The sequence below is a fragment of the Stegodyphus dumicola genome, chromosome X2 (assembly GCF_044657685.1).
Source record: "Stegodyphus dumicola isolate Sdum_Otavi_A_Nest chromosome X2, ASM4465768v1".
NCBI lineage: Eukaryota > Metazoa > Arthropoda > Arachnida > Araneae > Eresidae > Stegodyphus > Stegodyphus dumicola.
Window position 1 is genome coordinate 197792221 of NC_140781.1, and position 21206 is coordinate 197813426.

Consider the following 21206-nt stretch of genomic DNA (forward strand, 5'->3'; position numbering starts at 1 on the left):
AACATTTATAAAGCGTTTGAAAGTCTTTTGGAAAATCAACATATCATCTACGAGATAAAAAATACTCAATATTCTCAGAAAGAAGAGAAAGGTTGTGTACAAGTTTCTAACTCTGGACCTTTGTTTTGGTACATTGTTATGAATACTGAATTAAGAATTGAGTTTGGCGAGGGCACTTATGTCCAAGCCTATGCGGACGACGTCCTATTATTACTGGATCGAACCACATGCAAATTCAAACAAGAGCAAAACTTGCTTTGCAAAAACTATCGGAATGGGCTAAACAATGAACAATGCAAACTTCAATTTTCACCGGAAAAATCTAAATCAATGTTTGTTTCAATTAAGAAAAGGGGTGCAGCATACTCAGCCCCGACTATTAAAATGAATGAAAATACAATTAAAAGACAGAAATCGATCCAATACTTAGGAGTAGCTATTGATGAATGCCTAACCTGATTACCTCACTTGGATTTTATAAAATCCAAAGTTTGTAAAATTATGAATAACTTATTACGATTACCTGGTTTGCCCAAACCAGTTTCGAAAGAATTATACAAAAGAGCCATCGAACGAACGGTAGTTTATGCGTACCGGCATGGTGGCATCCTTCTACGGTTAAAAGAAGAAACAAAACAAATTCTATATAGCTCTTCTTGCAATAACTAAAAGCTACAAAACCGCTCCTACTGCTGCACTCCAAATTATTGCTGGAATTCTTCCACTCGACCTCAAACTTGACATGGAAAGTGCTATCTAACGAACAAAAAGAGTCTGGTCCGATTTCAAATTTGATGACATAGAATTTCCACGGGAACAAATTGAATTTCCAGCTCACAAGTGGCATTCCCACCCCGCCCTTATCAAAGGGATAATAAACCTCCCACTAACCAGGAATTGGAGCTATACACAGACGGCTCAAAGAATGAAGATGGCACAGGAGCTGGTTTTTGCTCCTATTGGCACGGAGTATTTCAAGAACAATTTATGTATCAACTGGATAAAAATTGCTCAGTGTATCAAGCCGAAACCCAAGCTTTAAAATCGGCATTATCATGGCTAAAAGCGCATCACGGTCCTGCACATATCTATTCTGATAGCCAGGCCTTTCTATGGAAGTCTGTGGGAAAATTTGATATTTATAATAAGAATATTATTGAGATTAAGAAATTACTATCTTTTACAAACGCAAAACCATACTGGATTCACGGACACCAAGGATCCATCGGCAACGAAAAAGCCGATGAAATAGCCAAACAAGGGATTTACTCTTCTAATAGAATAAACTGCAAGATTCCAATGAGCTTTCTTGTTACAACAGCAAAAATCAAAGCAACTAATATTTTGCAAATAAATTGGCAAAACGAAGAAACAGGAAGACATACATATATGCTCTTGCCAAAGGTTTTCGAGAAACGACATCTCAGCGACTTCTTTCTCAACCAGATTATTACCAGTCATGGAGCATTCCCAAGCTACATGAATAGATTCAAGTTAAAAGAAACGATTTGTAAATGTCAATGTGGACGAAATACAGCGGATGCAATGCATATGATAATTGAATGTCCAAGCGTCTCGGCCAAACAACGAGAAATCTTCAATCAAACTCTAACTATGGAAGTATTGCAAAGACTTGTATTAAACGACAAGGGACGTTTACTTCTTGCTAACTTTATGGAATATATTTATAAAAATGAATCTCAATTGTACTCATGATCAAATAATTGTATTCATTTATTATATTAAAACTTATTGTAATATTTGATATTATTATTGTATAGAATTAATTTGTATTCTTAAGTTTTATATCGATCAATAAAGAAGTTGGCGAGGCCAACACATCTTTTAGTCAGAAGACATCAAAATTCATACTAGGTTTCTCAAAATTATTTTTAATTCGGATTTTAATTTCTTTGAGCTTTAAGCTTTAACTTTGCAAAATCTTTAGCCTGTGGCTCTGGTGATACCTCTGCTTAAGAGGTGAGGATCAGATACTCCATCTTCATGTTGTAAAATTCGACCCGTTGTTACCCCTTTCAGCTCTCGGTGTGTAAATGGGTTGGTTGCAAGTATATTTTGCGTTTTTTATGTAAAATATAAATGTACAATATTAATACGTACTACTGTTTACCTTAGGAACCCTACACAAAGCAGTTCCTTCTAATGTTAATAACCCTGTAGTATTAATTTAGAAGTCGAACAGCAAAAATCAGCGTTATATTTGCAAATTCTCACAGATTTCGCTCTTAATTATTTTATCTTAATTAACCTTATAGTGTTTTGCCAAATTACGTAAACTTGAAAATTACTTCGATTTTTTAAGGGAGGATATTTCCAGAATTATGTGCCATTTTTTATTTCTGTCTTGATAAATCTAGCAATATCAAATGAAAAAATAATATTCTTAGAAAGTTATAAATATTTAGAAAGTGCATGCTGCTATGGAGTGACATACACACAATAGGTTAAAAGCAAAGCAGAAATAAAGAGAAAAAATTAATTGTTTTAAAAGATGTTGTATAGCTATGATACGAACTTGAAAGAATTCTTAATACGGAGGGAGATAGTTGAGAGATACGTTCATTTTAGTTGACAGAAGCAATTTTGATTTCTATTTCCGACAAACCTCATTACTCTTTTAAGATGATTAATGGGAGTCCTTGTGACATCTACAATGAGCTTTAATGATTTATGTTTTTCTCATCGACTCCATCTTGAAGCTAAAGATTAAAAATAGCAAAAAACACTTGAAATAAATATCAATATAAAATTGTATTCTTTACAATAACAATTTCCTGAAGTATAAGAATATTACAATATGTGGTGCAATTGTATTACAGTATGTGAACCTGACATGTTACAATGTAACTTTTGATAAACTGGTAAGCAAATTTAAAGCTTTGGTTAACTTTTGAGAGACTACAGCTATTGCTAAAGGAAAGCAGAAAGGCGCAAAATGAAAAATAATCATATACTTTTGTTATTATGGGAAAACGTCAAATTAATCTTTCTAAATCAATCATTCTTATCTATTTCGGTCGATATTTGTGGATTTAGTTTCTGAAATCATTATTTTCGTGATTTCTACTGCTTAAGTATTTTATTTTTCGAGTGCATATATTTTAATTATAGAAATTTTTACACATAGTTAAATAATTTCGTTTACTAAACTCTGAATGAGTTTACAAAATGTAAAATTGATTACAAGAGTTATCGATTCCTAATGATTACTCAGAGCTGGTCTTACTTTAATTCTGAAATTAGTAAAATCGAATATTAACTGTTAATAACACAGGTAGCCGTCAAGCATTTTTATCCCCCTCATGTAAAGGTACCCTTAAATAAAATCCTTATATTATTTTTCATATTTGATTCCTCTATATTTTATATGTTTAATCCAATAACTCCCAGGCAGCAGATGCATCTAATAAAGAGGTCGGTTTCTGTAATCTAGAACTTATAGCGTGTACTACAAGGTCTACTAAAGTTGGCTAGGAACAGACTTACAGGTCTAATCTTCAAGGTAGACATGATTTGTTTTACTTTTGTTCTCCTCTCTTTCTGTAACATGTCTGGAGAATCTGTTTTGATTTCACTCATCTGTGATAAGGGAGCAGCCAGTGGGTACTGGCATACCCATCGTAATCTGCGGTAAATTTTTGATACCATTCCTTTGAAAATTTTAGAGCTATTACCTCTTCAGATAAAGAATGACCCATATCTTAGCACCAATAACGCAGTTGCGATCAAAGTCACGTAAGTTCGCCCCACACGTTTTCACACATTCTGGTGCATTTCCGGAGAGGCTAGTTATGTCATATGTTCCACTATTTGGTGAGCATACACATTTCTCATCTTCGCTGCTTCTAATGTTTCGGTTATTTAATTAAATTACAATACTTCTATGCATAAACGGATAATTAAATGATACACAAACTGTGTAACTACTAAAAACAAAAATTATATTGGAGTTGAATTTATTTATGTTGAGCATCTGAGTATTTAAAAATTATGTTCAGCAATGAGTATTTATATTACGAAATGTTAAATAGTTTGATTAGTCTTTGTATTTTACAGTTAGTTGAATACTTACGATAGGGCAAACTAGAGTTCTGGTGGTATACTGAATTTATTTCGATACTTGGGGCTTTATGCATATCTTTTAACTTAGGGCTTTATGCATATCTTTTAACTTAGGGCTTTATGCATATACTATTAACAACGATCGAAAGAGTTGAATTCTTTTAAAAGTGGGAAGTATAACAGTTCATATAAATACTGGCATATATGAAGTATGACACTTAATACAAGACAGAAAACTTTCAATCATTTTTGCGTATTTAAATTGTAGTCATTGCTTTCTTAAAGTCTTTTATTCGACGTTTAAACTGCCATTTTCTCTGACGTCAATGACTTTTTTCTAACTCTGATCAGCAGATGAAGAATGGTTACATTAGACGTTCTAGAGATATTTTGTCGTCCTATATAATGTATGGTATCCGATATAGTATATTTCATCGTCACAAGGCCCAGACTTGGCAAGTAGAGAGGTCAAAGCCGCGAAAGTAAGTAAGAGTTCGTTCAATGCTCATTTTCCTGCGGATAAATGACTTCAAGATACAGAGATATCGGGATCCCTTTGTGAAATGCAGATAGTAGCCATTTCTTTGAAATTCCTTTGAAAATCCACGAAGGCATGCTTTCTTTAGGCACATAGCACTGAAATTCTCTTCCGTAATTCTAGCGATGAAACTTTCTAAAGGTGAATTAAAACGCTAACCTATAAAGATCATAAGGCCATGGAAATTATTACAACAAATCTTTAGTTTCACATTATAATAATCACTCAAAATTCCTGGAGTAACAATGACACTTCAACTTAATTCTCTAATGAATATCAATATGTTCTCTTCTATTCTTTCACAAATCAACAAACCACTGTCAGGAGAATTTCTTATTATGGAAGCGTCTGTTACGAAGTCCTTCTTTCTCTTAAACGAAAGAACGACGTTAAAGCTACCTCTATAAACTGAACTTCTCGCTTTTAAAAGAATCCTGTTCTTTCGATAGTCATGAATGGAATAGTGTTATTTGCAACAGTTCAACCTAACTCTTCTTGAAATATTGTAAGAATATACAAATAGTTCTACTTTAACTTAGACATGCGGCTTCCCTATTAGGACATTAGGTTATTAGTGTATAGTGAAGACTTTCTGGTTTTACTTTTTGCCAGATAATAGAAATTCACTTATAATAAACATTTATAAATAAGCAGAAATATATACTGTAGAGACATCAGGTATTATTTGAAAGCAGGGAGACGGGAAAAATGTGCATTGTCCTCGCCGGGATTCTAACCTGGACCTCATGAATACCCGCCGAGTCTGCTAACCGTTGAACCAATGAAGACATGCTGGAAGGAAGGAGAAAATACCTTATAGCCCTATTATTTTTTAAATCATTACCCTGCTGATAGAAGTGAATTACACTATCGCACTTCACTGTAAATTTAATATAATGGTTAAAGTTGCTTAAATTCCTTTATCATACTTTACTATTTCGATATCTCCTGATACAATGTTAGTTTTCAAAATTCTTATGATCTTAACTCTGTATTTTAATACATTGAAATCTCTTGACGAAATGGATCAATCAGAAAATAATCCCTTTTTTAAGTACGTATGTAGGGTTTTACATTATTAGAAATCTAATGCATAAAGTATTATTCAATAATGTTTGCCCAGTAGTCTCTGTTTACTAAACAAATTAAAGGAAACTTATTTTCCTGAGCTTTATACAAGCAGTCAGATAATTTTCCTAATGAAAACGTACTAGTTTCTAATATACTAAATATTTATTGGGTAAAATTAGCCTTCTTAAAGCACTACGTACATGTAGGCTAATATAATGCCGAGGTAATAAAAATTCATCTGCGCTAGACGATATATAGCTTTATTTATTTCAGAATTCATCAGAAAATCATTTCTTCGCAAGATACGAGTAAATTCTAAATATCACGTAACAATTTTGTTAAATTCAGATTCATAAAAGCGAGATTTGTATTATTCGAACACAATCCAATAAAATGTAATCCGTTTTTATGATATAAAACTCTTGTCAATTTGTTTACGTATTCTTAATGAAGAACAACACACAAAGCGAAAGCAAATAGGGAAATTGCGTTTGTAAAGTAACGTAATGATTCATGACACGGAAATAACAGCGTCTTGCCCAGTAATGTGCTTCTAATGTGTTTTTCCATTAAGCTTAGATGCAGCCGTCTTATTCTCTAAAGCAGGGTTTAATAACCTTTTTTGTGCTAGTTTTGAGAATTATTTCTTCTCGACAATAGATTTAAAAGCATAATAAAATATTAATATGAATATACTAAAAAATGCTCACCAATACTATGTATAGATGTTGGTAAGAAACTATTCTTCCCTATGTTCGTTTATAGTGTAACTGAACGCATGCTGATCCTGTTATTTAGAGATTGTGTATTCGAACATGGGTAAAAGCATACTTTATTTCCAATGATTTCTGGCTCTCAAACTCCCAACTTTGAATGAAACATAAAAATGTGAAATAGTTAGTTTACGCTGAAATGTTCAACTAGAAGTATATTTTTTTCAGTTGATGCAGTGCGGTCTTTAATAAAGCTCTTAGGATGTATTCCCATATTAGCGAATATGACTTTTCTTTCAACGATAGGCCTTTCTTTCTCTAATCCCGTAAGATGATCTGAGATTATTTTTCCAAAATTTAAGTATTTCTTTGAATTTAAGGTAAAACTTTTACAAGATATTTTTAATTTAAGGAAATTATTTTTAAATCAATTTTAAATAAAGATTAAATTATATAATGTAACAAAAGTTTCTTCATTGCCTACATTTATAAATTGACTATACATGAAATCAAAACCTAATTTCCCTCTTACACTTCAAGGTCTGGAAAAAAGGTCATCCATAAGCTCCTAAGGAGTCTTTTTAACTTAGATTAAGTTTCACATTAGATGAATTATGCTGTATAACTACTAAATTTGGCCAGAGTCACAGAACTTGAACCTATCCTTCTAGAAATCATTCAACAGAAGCTATGCTTCATTAACTTTATAATTACTTTGTAAGGATTATGTTAATTTTATTAACAGTTAAATTTGAAGTTCCTTTCCTGTCGATTCTTAACTTCAACTTACTACTTCCGGCCAGAACTTAGTTTAGAATCACGTCTGAATACATAATGAGGAAGAGCGGTATTTCACCGCGAAGTTCTTCAGTCACCGAGCATCCTGTTTGCACGCGTCCGCCTTTTTAGACTACTCTCTCGTAAGCTATTATTACGCTCGGCCGTACTTTAGGCCCTTGATAGCTTCGCAGTCTATTAACGTTAAGGGGCCAACTCTGGTAGAATCTTAATAGCTTCGGCTATATCTCTTTAGTTTAGATTAGTTTTAGTTTAATTCTTAGCCTCTTGAGTTCAAGCCCAAATGTCGGCTTTTATTGTACACTCCAAGACGGAGTTTTGTTAAACTTTAATTGGAATAATAAAGGGTTAGTTTACCCTTCCATCTTGTTGTTTCCTGTCACACAAACTCAAGCGATTATTCGCTTATCAGTTCTTAAGATTCTTCACGTTCAACAGTAACTCAGCATTTCAAAGTGAGGAACTCTACAACTTCAAAAGTTCTCAATCGAATATCAAATTTGACTGAGCTATCGTCAATTATCTTTTATTAACATGAAACCAAATTTCAAGGAAGTGCTTGCGTTATATTATTCTAAACAAAAAAAAAGTGAGAAACAGAAATTCTGTAACAAAAACCCTATGAAAATATGCCATCCTAAAGCTATATTTCAAGATGCTTCTGTATCATTAAGTTCCTTAACAACAGCTGTGAAAACAATCTGTAACGCGCCTGTGTATGTGCACGTACTAAATTATAATTTTGTTTTTATTGTTACTGCAGAACATTTATTTAATTGGATTGTAATTTCCATGTCGGAGACGGTAGCTTAGAATCACAATGTTAAAAATATACTTCACGTAAGTTAATTATATCTTTTTATGAGCAACGGTAACAAAGCATGAGGAAATAGGTTTTTTAAAAAGATGAATATGAAAATACAGTATTGATCAGAGCATGCCAGTCATTATAAATTCGACAAAAATGTCGTTTTGCTTTTAATTTTATGAAAAGCATTTTCTTGCTCCATAACTAATTGAAACGATAGTTTTTTTACGATATTTTCCACTGGGAATCTGAATCAAGTTTTATGTCAGGCAATGAAAGCGGTTGTGCTAAAGAAAGTTTCTGTTATGTGAACCTCATTAAACGTTGAGAAAAATAAAGCGTATCAAATGAATTTTTCTCAACCACTCTTTTGATGAATGAATTACAGATTTCCGGACTGAAAATTCTAATAAAGTTTGAAGTACATATATTTCGGAGAGTTTCGATATTAGCTACAAGATTATTTACAAAATTTTTTAAAGGATTCAAAAGTCGGAGAAAGTACTTTAGTCTATATTATGCAATTAAAGCGAATTTCCTTCAGTTCAAATACCAGCAGATTGGGAAATTTGAAAAAAAAATTGGTTATTTATTTTAAACCATTCCAACATGGCTAAAAATTTCAAAAAATTAAAAGCGATATTCTGCAGTTAACAGGTCACCCGAGATTTGAAAAATACATCTTTAACCATAAGAAGATTAAGCATCTACCTAACTGTTGCCTGTCACTGGAGCCGCCCAATTTACATTTTAGGTGCGGTTTCTCCAAGTAGAACCCTTTACGCGTTAACTCTCATTAACGATCAATGCATCTCAAAACTCGAAGAATGAGGAATTCAATTTTACCACCCGGGATTTATCACTGTGGTGGACATGGTGTCGGAGACAGGCCAGATCAGTGGAATACAGGATAATTAGCAAATCTGACGCTTATTCTCACGCGGCGGGGTCGAGCCTAATTAAGGACGAAACGCTAATTACTTCGCTGGCGTGACTAAAGGTAGAAGACAGTCCACTCTTTTCGCGTTTGGTTTCGTTCTTAATTCAAAACGGATGGATTCAAGACTAACTTTGTTAATTCAGTATTCTTCGAAGTTGAAAATAAATTGAATCCCTAGCCAAGCATTCAGCTGAATTCTAGGAATTCAAGTCATGGGAATTAGCCTCATGTTCCTGCAACCTAAATAACTCTCGTAAGAGAAAAGAACTAAGTCGGGAAATAACTAAGCATTAAAAGAAATGTTTCGTTTAAAGTTTCTCTTAAATATTATTCGAATAAATCATAAGGAACATAAGGCGCTTTCGCTTTAAAAGATATTTAAAAGGAATCTTTCTAAACCTTTCTGAACATTTTTAGTTTAGAATGAAGCATTTTTAAACTAAATAAACTTTTTTATTATTTCTTCTTATCATTTCGCAAAATGTTCAATATAGATTTTTACTTTTACCTTAGGTGCAGCCATGTCTCCCGAAAAAAGAAAGCCTTAAAACTAATCGGCATTACTCTGCAATTTTTTAGCTCGGTAATCGTTAAAGCTTTTCAGTTCAATCACCATTAACTGCAAACTTTACTACAGCTACTCTCTCATTAGAGACCGTAAGATAAAGAAGTAATTTTCTTGATGAGATACCATTTTTGGAAACATATTTTTTACATTAATTTTTAATTATATTCTTCCAGCTACGCTTAGAAAAATCTGTCAGCTAACAATCTGAGTATGGAATCAGAAGGTATTTAAATATTTACGCAAGGATAAATAAATTTTTGAGATACTGGTGCATTTATGAAAACTTAAAAGATATCCATTCTGTAAAGAGAGATTTATAGCAGAAAGTTATAGCTCCCGTAATTTACATGATTGTTATATAATTTATTATAGAAGTGCTTACTACTGAAAAGCAAATCTACCAAAGAGCTTACATTTTATTGCGTTTCCTTGTACAGATTGAAAACTCTTAACATAGTAAGCAAAGATTTGAATGATTTCATAGACTAAAATTGAAAAGTATTACAATAAATTGAAAAAATCTATAAAATTCAAAAAACTGAAACAATTAAACCAAGAAAGCTATGAATAAAAGGAACGACAGTTTTCTAATCAACTCATGAGAATTAAAAGATCATGAAACAAAATTAATCCATTACTCAAACGAATATGACCACTCATACTCGGTACGAGCAGAGTTAAAGAATTAAAATACTGTGACAGGTATGAACAATCCATCTCGCATGCCTCTAATCTTGCTGGCATGCAATAATTAGTTCAGACGTCGAATATTGTTTGTTAAAAAATATTCCATGTTTCCTTAATATTTACGTGTAGTTTTATTACAATTGTTCCAGAAATTTTCAGAAATATCTCTTCAAATCTCATCCAAAGAATGCTTAAATATCAAACGAACATGTGAGAAAGGACAACTACTAAACTGTCTAACAGCCATATAAATTAGAATGATCGTTTTAAAGAAAAGGCTTTACCTTACTGAAAAGCTAATTTTGTACGTGATCATAAAAGACCTAATTAGAGTACTCATGATGCAGTTATTCCACTAAAGTGCCTAATGGCAGCCTAAGTTAATCAACTCCTCGATTAGGCTGCGAGTTATGTAAATTGCGATAGTCCACACAAGAAAAGAACTCCGTTAGATATGTTGCTTTGTTTGCATCATAAAAGATCTTACTATTTCATTCCTGTACCTAAAAATTCCCATTACTATATCTAAGTGACAGTCGATTTTCGGAGGTGAATATTGTAAGACAACATTCGCTCCTTCAATGAACATGATGCCATTTCTGGAACCGATCTTTCCAATGGTAGGATAACAATTGTAATCTTGCTAATGGTACGCATGATCTTAATCTTATTTCCAGGCGAGGATTTCAGATTGGTCCGCTAGACAATGTGGATCTTCTGCAGATTCAATTTCGTTGCTGCAACCATTCTGTTATCTAAAATTACTCTTTCTTAACACCAATCACTGCATTCATCCTCTTGCTTTGAAGCAATCTACCAGGTCTACCCATTATTTTTTTTATTACAAGCAAGAGAGAGAAAGCAGCAAGAGATAAAATATATTTTAATGTAACATATATTCAAGATTTTTATAATATAGTAAAGCTCAAAAAGAAATGTTTTTCAAAAGATGTTCATTTCAGTTTTCATTTATTATCTCAATATGTTTTGCCAGTCTTATTCTGTAGATAAATCAGCTACATAAGAAAGTTATATTTAATTATAACTCCAGTAATATTTTAAGTTATTTTCTCCCTTCTTTCCGCATGCCTTCGTGGTGTAACTGTAATCCCATTCAACGCCTATTTGAGAGGTCCCAAGGTTCGAGTCCCGGCGAGGCACTGCACATTTTTCCTGTTGCCTGCTTCAAAATAACCTAGTGACTCTACAACCACTTCAAAATTACTTTATATTTTTGGACCAAATCGAATAAGATCCATAAAAAGAAAAACCGAAATTAGATATTCAGTATGTGATTTCTTCGTATGTCAATACATCATCAGTTCATATAGGGAATTCAGAAAAGATACGCTGTAAATATTTTACAAAATTCAGCAGATGTAAAATTAATTTGCAAATGGAAATCAAAACTTCCGAAGCATTGAAACAATAAACATATTACATATGATTAGAAACAATAAACATATTACATATTACATTGAACAATAAACATATTACATATTACATATAAACATATGATTAGTCTCTATATATATATGAGTCATAAATGGCGACAGACAGAAAGACCCGGTTTGCGGCATATTGTTCATCACGTGTAAAGTCGTGTGTAGTCACGTGTAAAGTCAATAAAAGTCGTTGACTGACGAAATCTATCCTGTTTAGTCAACGACTTTTATTCCAATCCAATCTTGCCTAATACCTTTAAAATTCTACTAACTTAACCCTTCATTTTTCGTTACTATTTCTGCCGACAGATGACGCTATCGGCTCTTCCACTGGTCGCCTGTAGGGTTTAAATATGATCGGCATTCGCTTTCTCGCTTTCGCAGAATATTTTTTTGCTTCTGATGAAGGGGGACCCGTTTTGCTCTCCAAATCGATTGAGATTTAACAAAAATCTACGCCGAATACAAGATTGTCCATTTGTCTGTTTTATATTGCCCCTGTCGTTGACAAAAGCCTTGAGCACCATACAGGTGCCAGTACGACTTCTCTCAGGTCCCAATTTTGATGCAGAGCCCCCCTGGGGAACGGCTCCTAGGGTCACCCACCCTCTTTCCCTAACACAACATCTCGAGAGTTTCACTTCGCCGCATATTTAGAATGCCTCCATGCCGCACGGACACTATACATTTACAAACTTCCATGCCTTCTCCGGGATTCGAACCCGGGGCCTTCGGTATCGCAGTAGGCTACCCTAACCATACCGTCTGAGCGGCTTGTACATAATATTCAACATTGTAACGTAGGTAATTTGATATTTAGTGAAATATGCATAGGATTTCATTATAAGTATATGATAACAGTACATTTAATTGTAATTGCATAGTCACTACTGACATAATGCCTACTGGCTACATGTCAAAAAGAAGTAGCAATTATAATCTTTTCTAAATACAGTGCAAAAATTTAGTGCAGTCGTGTAACTCTTTGAAGATATTTGTGCATAGAAAGTATTTTTCATTATTAGCCCAAAAGACCTATTTGTCTCGAAACACGATTTTACGTTGTTTTACGTTTCATTCGAACTTGTTGCCCTTAGAAAAACATAAGATATTTATCTTTCAAATCCAATCTATCGGTTATAGATTAACTTATTAAATTAAATAAGAGCAATAGATGGAATTCTTAATAATATAATTTAATTTTTATTTATTTATTTATTATTATTAGCCCAAAGGGGCGTTAGCCCAGAAGGGCTATAAGTCTCGAAACGACATTTTGCGTCGAATCTCTATAAACGGCTGTATCACATGTAAAATTGTTGCCATTAAAGATTATCGCCCTGTATTATACTTAAATATTAAAAAAGAAGAACTTGATGAATGTATGTATATTTCTCGCATTGTGAGAATACAACGCTACCTAGAGCTATCCAATTTTGAACAGCATAATCGTCCACCCGAATATGGACACCTGGAAATCCGAATCTTGAATTTTGAAATTGTTTTATTATTTATTTCATATCCTTTTTATACTTTAATGAATTTTTGATTAAAAAACTCAGCAATTTCAAAGCGAGCACTGGCAACACACTGTGCGGAATAAAATATTTTTATCACCAGTGCGTGAGACTTTTTATTGGAAATTCTAAAAACATACTGTTTTTAAATGTTTCAGCCTAAAGGGGTTTTAGCCATAATGCTCTCGAAACGTGTATGTATGGGTAAACGGAAAAAAATGCCCCTTTTAGGGTAATCTAAAATCTGAATGCTTTCAGAAATTTTTTTTATTCCACTTTTTATTTTTATTTTTATTAGTCCAAAAAGACTTTATACCTAAAGGACTATTGTTTTCGTTTTGCGATTTTGCGTTGAAATACTATAAATATACGTTTCACTTTTCAAACTGTTGCCACCAAATGTTAGAGTCCTGCATTATATTTGAAGAAATTAAATAGTGAGGAATCTATAAATGTATGTCTATTTCTTGCATTGTGATAAAACAACGGTACATAGATCCATCGAATTTTGAATGACGTAATCCTCCTACGAATATGGGCATGTGGAACACCAAATTTGAAATTTGGAATTTGTTTTATTGTCGATTTCATATTTTGTAAAACTTTAACGAATTTTTGAGTAACAAACTCAATGCGCGGAACTGTGTATCGAAAATTCTAAAGGTATGCTCATTTTAAAATTATTTTGTGGCATTGCTACTGAACTGAATTTTATGGTTTGAGGGCAAAGAACATGATATTTAATAAATAAAGGTAACACACAAAACGTTAAAAAAACGCCCCTTTGGACGTAATTAAAAATCTGAAACCTTTCAGATTTTTTGGGGAGCTTTTTTTTGAAATTTTATTATTTATTTATTTATTTATTTATTTATTATTATAGTTTTTAAACTTTACATACTTCTTACTTTTGTGACAGTAACGCATTATCGTATAAGTGTTAACTATAAGGAAGAACAGCAAATGTTTTTACTGCGCTTAAGTTTTTAGTAATTAGTAAATTAGCAATAGTTCCCTACGAACTGCTACCTTAGGTTTACTGGGCAAGCAAATTATTGTATTAGAACAACAAGGAGCATTGCAGTATATAGACATGCAGTAAGCAGAGCACAGAGTATTATTTTTAGTAATTAAATTTTACTCCTTACACTCAGCGAATTGGTTTCATTTCTCTTCTGTATGCAACTTGGTCAGTAACTTGCCACAGTGAATAAACCTTTGTAGCTCTCAATGTATTGGTTTCATAAGCATATAACTCTATTAGATTCATATGCTTATGTACTTTTGCTATTAATGCTAAAGGTAAATTAATGGTTTCATATGCATATTTCCTGTATTTCGAGTATTTTGTAACTATTTCTTATCATACGTTACCAGCACCCTTTTTTTCCCTTATTGCCATATTGAATTTAAGCATAAATCTTAAACTATCAGTAAATATTAGAAAGATGCACCTTTAGTGTTTAGCGGTAAGTATGGTAGAATCAGTTCCCTATGAACTGGATGTTTTATAAAAATTAGTATTTAGTAATAATTAGTTCTTTTTTGGACAAGGATACATTTTATTAGAATAGTAAGCAGCATAAAATATAGCAGATGACATATGCGAGTCCTTTCTTATGTATTAGTTCTTAACGAATTGATTTCAATTGTATATCTAAGTAATATTTATTATTTGCCTACTTATCGATGCTTCATTTAATATATGTTATTACGTCATTTTCGCTTTTTCATATGTACTATGCTGTATTTAGCAATGTACCTCTCTAGTGTATTCGTATCGTATTGATTTAATAAGTTAGCTGGTTTTACTTATATTTTGCAATGCAGTTTGTAGAATCATTAGTACGGATGCCTAATGGTAATAGACATACACATATAATTTATCTTGCAACATAACTTTACGGATGCCTAATGGTAATAGACATACACGTATAATTTATCTTGCAACATAACTTTACGGATGCCTAATGGTAATAGATATCCACACGTAATTTACCTTTCAACATAACTTTTGTACTATAAAATTTGCATACAGTAATTATGCTGCTCAAAGTACTGGGATTATTTGTATATTACTAGATAGCTATTTTAAGTTGTTTTTGCCCTGTTTAGGCAGACAGTAAATTTCCCCGCTGGCAAGGTACACAATTTCGTTTGGTTACCTATGTGGTCAGAAGACATCTCAGCAGCTCATTCACAATTGTGTTCACAATAAAGGTTAAGAAAGACAACAGGACAAACATTAGAATTTATTAAACATTAGAAACAACACACAGCAAGCAATTTTAGTTACTTAAACACCTTTAGAAACTATAATGGGCAAGTTTATACATTCATATTTTATATTCTAAACAACTCTTTATTAATTTAACAATACTTTTTTCCTACAGTTGGTTTCGTAATGCAAATTGGTCAAAGAGAAAAGCATGCACTTACTGCTACATATTGGATGATATAATTAATATGGAGTAAATTAATAACCCTAATTCCATAAGTACACACGCTGTTTGTCCTTGTTTTGAAACTTAATGCATTGTTTGGATCAACTTTCCTTTGAGTTCGGCACTCATTTCAGAAAAGAGGGGCATAAAGAGAAGATTGGCTTATATTTCACTAAAGAGAATCCTGAATATCTTCTACATCAAGGCATGTATTCTATCGTAGAAGCAGGCTAGGAAGACTAATTCATTCATTAATAACATTTTTCATTTTCGTACATTTTGTCGAAGTGATTTATGACAGCTATTTAGGGCATTGGAAATAGTCATTCATTAGCATACTTTGCTGAATTTTATTCTAGTTGTTTATCATTTCACTATGAGTCATTTATGATACTTCTAAAGAAATATTATCTTAAAAATATTTAGTTCCTGGTAGAAATCAAGATGATTCATAGAATGATTTAATTTTCATAAATTGCCTAATATGTCAAATATTTTTACGCTGAATACATTTGGTGTGTTATCCTAAGTGCTTTACAGATTGAGCTTTGGAAAAACAGCAGCAGAAATGAAAAAAACGGCTTCTTGTAGTGCTCCTAACAGTTTTCAATGGATTTTCAGTCGTAAATTTATTACTTCTCTTTTATTTAGAATACAATTCTATTACGTTAATTCTACATAAAAAATTCAATTATCTTCAATGTTTCATTTCTTGAAAGGTCCAACATAGTAAGAAAATTAACTACAAATATTACTGCTCTTTAAGTTTTTATTTGTTATTTTAATAATTGAGTTCACGTGTTTCCTTCTTCGTATGGGCTCACCAGCAGCCGAGCGGTAAAGACGCTGAACACTGGTAATTCGGTCCGACGTTCAAATCCCGCGAACGGGCTGTTTCCTTCTTCGTATGGGCTCACCAGCGGCCGAGCGGTAAAGACGCTGAACACTGGTAATTCGGTCCGACGTTCAAATCCCGCGAACGGGCTGGCTGCATGGGCGTTTTCGTGGCTTTCCTCGTGTGTAACGTGTATGCGAGCCAGTTACCCTTAGAAAGTCCTCCACGAAGGCATCCCACCCTTTAGGCCGATAGCCCTCGTGTGCTTTGCCATAATTAAATAATCCAATCTAATCTTTCTTCGTATGAATATTTTCAGTAACGAATGGAAGTTTGACTAAGTTCTTAAATATATATTTTAGTATTCTTATAAAACTACAGTTATCAATTAAATGTCATTACTTGCGCTAGTAAAGAAATATAATGTAACTTTTTTATTTATTATTTTAACAGCTATATAGTTATTAATTTCATCTATGGTGTACATTATTTATCATTTAAAATAATTCAGAAAATAATTCAAAAATTTAAGCAGAACTTGAATTGAATCTGGTGTTGTCTCCAAATTAAATTAAAGAAAATTAAATTAATTAAACACCTGATAATTATGTTTGTTAATAAATATTAGTATAAAGTACCTATAACACATTCTTCAAATAAATTGGAAAAGAAGTAGCTATATGTTTCCAGAAATATGTGCGATTTAGAAACATATACCTTTAAATTTATCTATGAACAAGCAATTGTTTCTGTTATCTCTTATACTTCAAAAGCTTGGTATGAGTCCCTGAATATGAAAATAAACCTTTAAACTCTTTAAAAACCTGAAGGAAATTATTGTTGCGAATTTCTCTGAGCTAAAATCAAAAGGTTACAAAGCTGGTTTCCTCTTCCTGCTTTCGAGTGTTTCGAAATTAGAACTCTAAATTTTGAATTATAATATTTCTAAAAAAAGTATTTTCAAATCAAACTTCAGTTATGATTCACTCCTTATACCTTCTCTTATGCATCCGTCATATGTAATGGTAGTTCTTATTGTGTCATATGCAAGTAGTATCTTAAAAATTATGAAGTAACTTATTTCACAGATGGTAGTAAAATGAATAATAGAGATGGTATAACGTTCATAATTTACGAAAACCTTGAAGAGAAAATAATAAGGCAGTTTAGAATCCGAAACGAGCGTTCCATTTTACAAGCTTAATGACTCTTTAAAATTCTTGCTCTCAAGTAGATTCTAAGCTACTCAGCTCAGTCGAAGTATTGAAAGTTCTTGTTTAGCACTAAATTTCTTTCACCTTTATGACTCTTGGTGGATACTCAAAGCAACCGAAACCCTATAGCAAAAGTCCAAGAAACTGCAAAGAGAACAATACTGTTGTTCATTTTGCTTTTGTTAACGGTTTGTTCTTACGGGCAATTTTAGAAATTAATTCTCAGATCTCTTAAATAAATTCCAAATATTTTCTTGATTGGGCCTGATATGAATATCTCTACATCACACTGGAATTGCTACAGAACCTTTGAAAACTAGAGTTACTTGTTACAGTGGCGTCAGTCCCCAGACGACTAAGCAGTTCCTTGCATTTTCATTGTGTTTGTTGAAAAATAAACATTTAAACATTTTTTGAAAAATTTTCAGGTAGGTCTTTAATGGACAGGCTCCTGATCAAGCAATTCAAGACTGCTCATACAAAATTTGGAATATCAAGCGGCTAGTAATGTCTTAAAAAAATGTCTACCGATGCATATAGCCCGAGTGAAACTCGGCAATACCCGTATAGTCCTTACCGTGCTCGAGCTATAAACTATGGTTCAGTCACTTTTCAGACAGCAATCAACTTGCAAATCTCTAGGATTTCTTCAGAACCTCGTCAGATTGTGAGTCTTCTGTACTGAGATGTATGAATGCGGTGATATTGTACTAAAGACATTATTAATAACAGAAATACACTCTTCCTATTCTTCTAATTGTTGAAAGTATTTAAAATTTCCGTTATATGCTTAATTCTGTGTATTTATATTCTTAAGTGTTACATATTTGTGCATCATAGAGATCTGTTCTTCCTTTTCTTTTATTTATGTACTTACTTTTGTGTGCTTTCTTCTTCCTACTCTAAAACTTTGTTTGATAACATTTCAATTTCCTTTTACATACTCTCCTTGTGCATTTGTATTCCTTTTTCGCAATTATTATGCATTTGCGTGCAATAGAATTCTATCATTTCTGAAAATTTGTCAAAAGAATTTTCCGACTGTGCTCTAATCGTCAATTTTGACGAAATTTTTCATCAAAGCATTTTTATTACTTTATTTTATAGCTTATAAATTAAGCTTCCCAAAACTACTTTTGTCTCTCCAGTTGTTAGAAGCAGAATTGTGACTGTTCACGTCCTACATCATGAATCGGAAGTTTCTTTTAAGAAAACAGAAACTGATGTCTAAAGGTACACAGACTACTTAAACAAGTTTAAAATGAGAATTTTTCGTTTGACTACTTTTGGTGATGTTCAGAAGATGATTTTGAACCTTTCTGTTTATTATTAAGTGCTCAGGAACAAGATTAGTTTTGCAATTTAATTTTCATACTTGGCGACATTTTCTTTTCCTCTTGTTTCTGTTTGCGTTATATTAAACCCACTTTTTAAAAACTTTGTTTTTTCAACTTTTCTGTTACGAAAAAAGCTTTTAACTTGAACTATTGTTATAGTAATTTTAGGAAACGTTCCACAAGTATTCTGTGAAATATTGTGAATTAAAGTTACTAAAAGTTTAGGTTTATGTACATATCTAAACGTTTTCAGACAGTTTCGTAAATGAAAAGAGAGAAATTTCTCGAAAAATAGCTAGTGTGCGTACTCTAAACAGGTATATTTAATTTTACTTCATCACTTTAATTTTAGTTCATTTTCCCCTCATACCTTAATAAATGTAAGTGACAAATATAAAAGTAAAATATTGATAAATCTTTTTACATTAAGTTATTATATTAAAATATTGATTAATAAATCCTGAAATTTAACACATTTTTAACGCAAAATCTTATAAAAAAACCAAAACTTATACTTTGATATGTTTTTCACCTGTTTTTATCATTCCAAGTAGTATTTTGCTTACTAATACCCAACATAAATTTATTTGTCTTATTTTTCAAAATTTTGGGGCCCAACCTAGTCGGATATCTTAATTCTCTTTCATTAACTTTCTCTTATAAGGTATTTTCTCCCTTCTTTCCGCATGCCTTCGTGGTGTAATTGGAAGCATACTCAACGCGTATTCAAGAGGTTCAGGGTTCGAGTCCCGTCGGAAGTACCTCACATTTTTCATGTCTCCTACTTCAAAAACAAACCTAATGATTCTACAGTGATGCCCGAACTAATATGTCGTGAACAATAATTCGTCACCACTAGGATTTGGCGATGGGATCCGCTCGTTCTCAGTCGCCCTTTAAAAGGGGGAGTATACAAGTTATTTTCTCCCTCCTTTCCGCATGACTTCGTGGTGTGATTGGAAGTATACTCTACACGTATTCGAGAGGTCAGAGTTCGAGTCCCGGCGAGGATACTTTTCATGTTTCCAGCATAAAAAAACTGTGATGACTCTTCAGAGATATTCGGTTAATTGGAAAAGCCGGAGAGATGAAAAATGAGCAAACGCCTTCGCCGGGAATCGAACCGTGGACCTTTCAATTACGCGCTGAGCGTACAGACCACTACACCACAAAGGCTCGCTAAGAAGGCCGGAGAAATACCTCATAACTCTACAATGTTTTCATAGTTTGCAGACTTGTTGTATTTAAGCGTTGGCTATTCCTTCACACGTATATGTTTGAGATTTACTTTCCTTTGAAAGCCTCAGATTATACACAGCGGAGTGCGTGGAGTAAACCCATTTTCTGAAAAAAAGAAACTAAACTTTGGAAAGAATTTCATATGGACGGCTTGTTGCTTTTGAGATGGCAAAAGATGACCCGTATCCTCGCATGCGCTAAGTCTCAACAAAATGAGGAATCAAATGAGGATCCTAGTCAAAATGTCAGCCTAAGCATTTAGGTATTTCTACCAACGTTCTACCAAATTTATAAATTTTTTGTGGGGGGAGGGGAGCCAAGAAACCGTAGAAATCATGCCTTCGCCAGGATTCGAACTCCGAACTTTCTGTCTGCTAACCGATAGTGTTTTTACTCTAAGAAAGCAAGTAGTGAGGAAGAAGAAAATTTCTTAGAAGTTCACTTCATATTTTGTTGATAGATTCATCTATGAAGCTAATTTGTTTGTGCATTATCTCTCATGTTCCATAAAGACAAGATCGTGGCTATTTGTTTAATTCAGTATAGCAAACGCACAACAGCTATTTGCTTAAGTAGAGGGAAGCCTTCGTGGAGGACACTCTAAGGGAACAGGCTCGTTTTTGAATTTCATGCGGGAAATAGAATAAAATCACCTAAGTAGCTAATTAAATCACCGGTGTTCGATATTAGGTTAATATCTTTTTAAGCGTTCAGCTTTCTGTATATTGAAAATTTTTCACTATAAGGCTTTATTTACCTTTTCTTTTTCTTGCAATATCAGTTTTCCCGAAGACATACAGGAAACCGTTATTTGATTTGCTTGAAAAATTTATTAGGTTCGACCTATTGTAATGATTTATCATTCGACGCTTTATATAAATTTGAACTTTCTCTAAATAGTAATAATAATGAGTTTAAAATTATATAAAATATGTGATAATGATATTTCGTTCCAATTTAAGCTTAAAA